Raw genomic sequence first — 6140 nt, forward strand, 5'->3', positions numbered from 1 at the left:
CTTCAGGTGGGTTCCTATGTACTAGTATGAGTTTGCACCAGTACATGAATGTAAACATATTTTCCTTATATTAAAAAGAAGACAGAGACGATAGTAGCAGGTGATTTTTCTCTTGTATTGGGTTTCCACCTGTTGAAGCCTCGAAAATCGGGTCTACAACAAGGGGGATACCCACCCGGTCCAGACCTTGGTTAGCAGCTCCTTTTCCATTTGGTATAGTGGGTCCGACTAGGGATATGGGACTAGTTTCCCAATTTATGTGTGTGTGTGTGAAGAATTTATATTTCCTTTCTAAAAGTTCCTAAGTGAGATGCTCTAATTCTAACTCTAATCTAATAACATGCAAATTGTATTCTAATAAGCAGAAATATCTAAGTCTACACTAACCCGGAGTGTAATCCTTCTATTATGCGATCTAAAATGATTTCAAATAACAATTGGTAATAAATATCATTCAATTGTTATGAGAAAAGAATTCAATAAAGATGAACCACTTCGTATAAAAAGTTAGACGAAACAATTGTGAAAGGCATATCTCATAATAAGCTACTCATACATTAAGCATAAATAAATAGCTATCACCGTACAAAAGTGCCAAATGATAACTCAAGCATTCATGCATCAATATATAAACAACTGAACATGAATATCACTTTTAACACAAAGGAAGAAATAGTTAAGAGATAGAAGTACCATTTATAACTAGTTCTACTCATGAGCTTCGAGCGATAATGATTTATCTCTTCTTTATCCAACATCCACTAAGAGTACAGAAGTGCAACATCAGTAGAAGATATTAAATACAGATATCAATAAATCATGTTCCATTCATTCATCAAAACCTCCTCAGAGGGTACAAAAGTGCATGTTCTGGGGATAAGTTTTTGATAAATTTCAAGACCCTTCTCTAAATGCATGAGAAGGGTATAAATACTAATAACTAAATCTAAAAATAACTTATTACAAAATGTAGGATACGGTTTAAATGACCGTCCTCATTTTAGGCAAAAATAAAGCAAAATTAATACTAACATTGAATCTAAAATTAAAACTAACAACTAACTATTTCTGTATCTGATCCTTGAAATCGAAATCATTCAGCATTTGCTTGAGAAGAGTTGGCTGACCGACTTCTGATTTTAGCTGTGTTGTGAAAACAGAATCAGCAAGAGCTGACACCATCTTCTCAGCAGAATTGATGATACACTTGAGAGTGATGCACTGGCTGTGTGGTTTTACCAAGTATGCCCAGTAATAATCCCAATTCAACTTCGTTAACCTTTGGATCGATTCTACCTTTTCTTAAGCCTTCTGTCTCCAGCCTGTTTGCAGTTGGTATGCATATATACATACCATTTTGAAGATATTTCTGACAAATACCACTAGTTTTAGGATTCGAGTTTTAGTTTTTTACCTCTAGCGTTGCTGTTTTACAAATTTCTGGGCTTACAGGTGACTGAGAAATTTGAGGTTTTCCCTTTCAAGAAGTTTTTCCCAGCGATGCGCGATTAGCGCTAGGCGCATCAAAAACTCCCTTCGTTTCTTGATCCGGGCTTCTTTGGTGCGTTTTTCGCCTTTTGCGCATTTTCTTTGTAGCAGATATAAAGCTCAAATTTTGTGAAAATAATGATTCCATAAGCTCTTGACCCTGAGTTTTAAATTGTTTGTTTGTGATGTCAACGTTGTCCAGTACCCATTTAACCATGTCCGTGTATGGAAGAATTTTGGACCTCGCCACTATCCTATGTAAGAACGAACAAGCTAGCTCTGTAATGGATGCCCCAGAAGAACCATGTGAGCCAACAGTAGCCGCAACCTCCATCACTTTAGGATTCTCTTCTTCAAGTAGACTATACATGCTTTCCCAAGTAGCAATACCAGCGTCTCTGTTACAGGCAGTGTCTGTATACAAGGGTGCCATTTCTTTCTCTTCAGAGCTCGAAGCTTTGCCTTTCTTCCCCATAATATCTTGTATACTGCTTTGTATATTTCTCTGTTCTCTGTTCCTGCAGTTTACAAGTGAAGTGAGAATAATGATAAGGAAAGGTGACGGGAAAGTTTTAAATGCCGAAGACATATAAAATACACCACCTTACGTGAAATGACTTTTCGATAAGCACAAAACCATATTCCATTAATGACTGGCAACTAACTCATTAATTAGCATTAAAGCGCATAACCAGGTCTCGGTTTATGGAAAATACTTTTTCGAACCATGAGCCCGAAAGATCTGCGATGAAGCGATTTTGCGATTTTCTTCGTAATATCATAGATCGCAACATCGCAGAATCGCAACATCGCAGAATTGCAACATCGCAGAATCGCAACATCGCAAGGTTGCTAGCTCGCTATATCACAATATCGCTATATCACTATATCGCTATATCACAAATTGCTGGAGCTCAATATATGTTAGCAGTTTTAGGTTTTTCAGCATAAGTGATTTTTTAGACATGCAATGTGATAAATGTTTTCTTAATGTGCAGTTTCGCATCGTGAACTAGCAATCTTAGACTCTTGCTTGTAAGGAGGTATCCATTATCTTTTTGCGATGCGATATTTCTTAAGGCGTGATTTTATCCTACCTTACCATAAAACTTAAGCTTTTTAGACTTTTTCAAGGATATTCTTCTAAGCTTATGACAGTAAGTTTTATTGAAAAAGGAAATTCAAGCACTAATTAATTTTTAAATTTTTGACTAAGGGTCCCCACTTATTTAGTATTAGTAATAACACCAAATAAAAAGGGGGGTTGTTGCTGGCCACAACAATTGGAAATTCACTTGGAAGAACCAGTGATCTCTGCTTTTCTTTTGAATTTTCTAAACTTCCAAAACAGAAAGTTTTCCAAAAAATTAAACTTTATTATAGAAAGACAAAGTACATTATGCTTTTACCTATCAATGATATTTTGTTTCTTCTATTTTCAACTTTGATTATTTACTCCCTCAAGCTATTCCTTGTATCTACATCAGTCATTACTTGGTTTATAAAGATAAAAACAAAGCCTTCTCTATAAATCAGTTTTGAATATGCTCATTTGTCGTAGGTAGAGCCTCTACTGCCAGCAGGCGTTTATAGTCTCGACAGGGTTACCTATTACCCAGCAATGATCCTGTATCCTACTTAGAGAAATTTACAACTTTCAAAGAGAAATCCATATCCACACTCATTGCTTTTATTTTCTTTTTTACCCTTAAAGAACAATGTCGTGGTTTGGTAGCCAACTTATCACACAGTCATTCACTTGATATATGGTTTTGCTGAACAAGATGGCTCGTGATGAGACCCCTTGTCTTTTGATTGCAACAATCTTGAGTCATTGCCCTGTTGTGGTATGCAGTATTGGCAAAGTCAGCAAGCTATAATATCTATGATCATGATAAGTCGGCTCGTGATGAGACCTCTTACTCTTTAAGTTAAAGTGTATCTTTGGATCATTCTCTGAACATTGTAGTTTCCTAGGTGGGGAGGAAGTCATTGTTTCCTTAAGAGGGCTCTGGACGACAATAGTAGAGCTTTTGGGAAGAGCTTTCCTACAAAGAATCTTCGTTTTATTATTGATACCTTTCATTGGACTGATACAAAACAATTTCCCACTAAAGGTTGTTTTTAGTCAAAATTTACAAAGTTGAAACTAGTATCATTTCTAGGCCTAGAGTCTTTAACAGTATCTTTCAATAATAATGATCAATTTTCTAAAAGAATTCTATTTATACAAGTGAAAAAAAAAATCTAAAAGAGAATTTGTGTCTTTTTCGTGAATTCCTAATGTAACCATTTACAACTGGTTTTATTATGAAACTTAAACAACTACTCTACAAAATAGAAGAATGATCTCCTATGGAAAATATTTTTTGAGGATCTGTCCGTTAACAGGTAAAGAATCTCTTTTTCCTGTTAAATCCTATAACATAAAAGTGGACGGACCTATGACTTCTACGATTTGAAAAGGGCCAAGCCACATTTGTTGAAATTTTGTATGTTTCCCTTTTTCCTCATGAGCCTTGTCCCATTTTAAAACTAGATCTCCCATTTGAAAGTCTTTTCTGGATATAATGCTTGAATCAAAGGAAGCTTTCACTAATGCTTGGTGATGAGCATGAGTTATTTTAGCTTGTTCTCGTTGTTTTTCCAACTTAATTATTTCCAACTGCCTTAGTTGTAAGGAAGAAGTTGGTGCTTCATCAATATATTGAACCAAGGCTAAAGAGGGAATTGCCAAATGAGTTGGAAGAACCACTTCTTTCCCATAAACTAAATTAAAGGGAGAAGTGCCAATGGATGCTTTCTGTGTTATCCGATTTGCCCATAAAGCATATATTAAAGACTTGTGCCAATTTTTGTGATTTTGATCAATGGTTCACTTAATAATTCTGATTAAGTTTTTATTTGTAGATTTAGCTAATCCATTCCCATATGGATAGTAATTGGCAGAGTATTTAAGCTTGAAACCCCTTTTGAGTGCAAATTCAGTCATCGCATTACCAGAAAAATATGATGCATTATCAAACATTAAAGTAGAAGGCAACCCAAACCTGGTGATTATGAACTGATCTATGAATTTGATGATATGTTTAGCATTAGCCGTCTTGAGTGGAATTGCTTCTACCCATTTAGTAAAGTAATCTGTTGCTGTAAGGATATATCTATGTTGTTTAGAAGAGTGAGGAACAATCTCACCTATTATGTCCAATCCCCACTGATCGAAAGGCTGCTCAATGTTAACTGGTTGTAGTGGCAAGGATGGTTTCTTTTGTCTCCCAGCAGCGGTTTGACAGACTTGACATTTCCTCACGTAGTTATGTGAGTCTTTGAATAATGTGGGCCAATAATAGCCTGCGTGTAAGATTTTATGAGCAGTAGAGTCTCCAGCATAGTGTTCGCCTGCTGGCCCATCGTGGAGTTCCTGCGAGACTTTTTTAGCTTCAGATTGCTCAAGACATCTAAGGAGAACAGAATCATAATTTATTCTAAAAAGAACACCATTCATGAGCTGATATTGTTTAGCTTTCAACCTTAGAGCTCTTTTCTTGGTATAATCGACGTTTGAAGGAGCGTATCCATTCTTTAGATAATAAATGATATCAGCGTATAATGACTCAACATCGTTTAGGCTTACCTCATACATTTGTATCTCTGCAGAAGGAATTTTGGACATAAGCGATGCTCTGGCTAGCATTTTGCAAAAGCCTTGACCTTTTACAATACTTACTGGTTTGATTTCTACGTCATATTCCTGTAAGGCAGTAACCCAATTGGCTCTTTTCTCACCCACATCCTTCTATATTAGAAGATTTCTTATCGCTGGAAACGGTACTTATGATTTTTGTATGTGTTTTGAGTAAAAAAGGTCTGAAATATTTAATTGCTTTGAAAACAGCATAAGCTTGTTTCTCCACATCTAAATAATTTAACTCAGCCCCTTGTAAATTGGAACTAAAAAAAGCAATTGGGGCTTCTACCTTTTCTTGATTTGCTTGAGTGAGTATCGCAGCATATGATCCATTAGAGGAAAATGTATATAAAATAAAAGGATCGGAAAAATTTGGAGTTGCTAAAGATGGAGCATTAACAATTGCTTGTTTGATCAAATTGAATGCCTCATGTTCATCTTGGCCCCATTTAAAGTTTGAGTTCTTTTTAATCATTGCTTGTAAAGGAGACACGATCCTTGAAAAATCTGGAACAAATCTCTTTACAAAGTTAATCTGGCCAAGAAAAGATTGCATGGCTTTCTTGTTATGAGGTACGGGTATTGTGGAAATCTCCTTGATTCTGTGAGGATCAATGTGAATTCCAGATTTTGACACTATGAATCCGAGAAGTTTTCCTTCACTTAATGCGAAAAAGGATTTTTTCGGGTTAAGTGAAATTCCATACCTTTGACAATGTTGGAAGATTTGTTTTAAATCTCTAAGATGATTGTTTCGTTTCTTGGAATATATAGTTATATCATCCAAATAGATTTCCACTAATTTATTAACTAACCCCTCGAATGCGATATCCATGGCTCTCTGAAATGTGGCACTAGCGTTAATCAGACAAAATGGCATCTTATGATATGCATATGTGCCCCATTTAGTTCTGAATGTGGTTTTTAACTGATCATCGGGATGTACCAACACTTGGTTGTATCC

This window comes from Pinus tabuliformis, chromosome 9, assembly GCF_031772625.1.
Source record: "Pinus tabuliformis cultivar Carrire ecotype Pingquan chromosome 9, CPIR1, whole genome shotgun sequence".
Lineage (NCBI taxonomy): Eukaryota > Viridiplantae > Streptophyta > Pinopsida > Pinales > Pinaceae > Pinus > Pinus tabuliformis.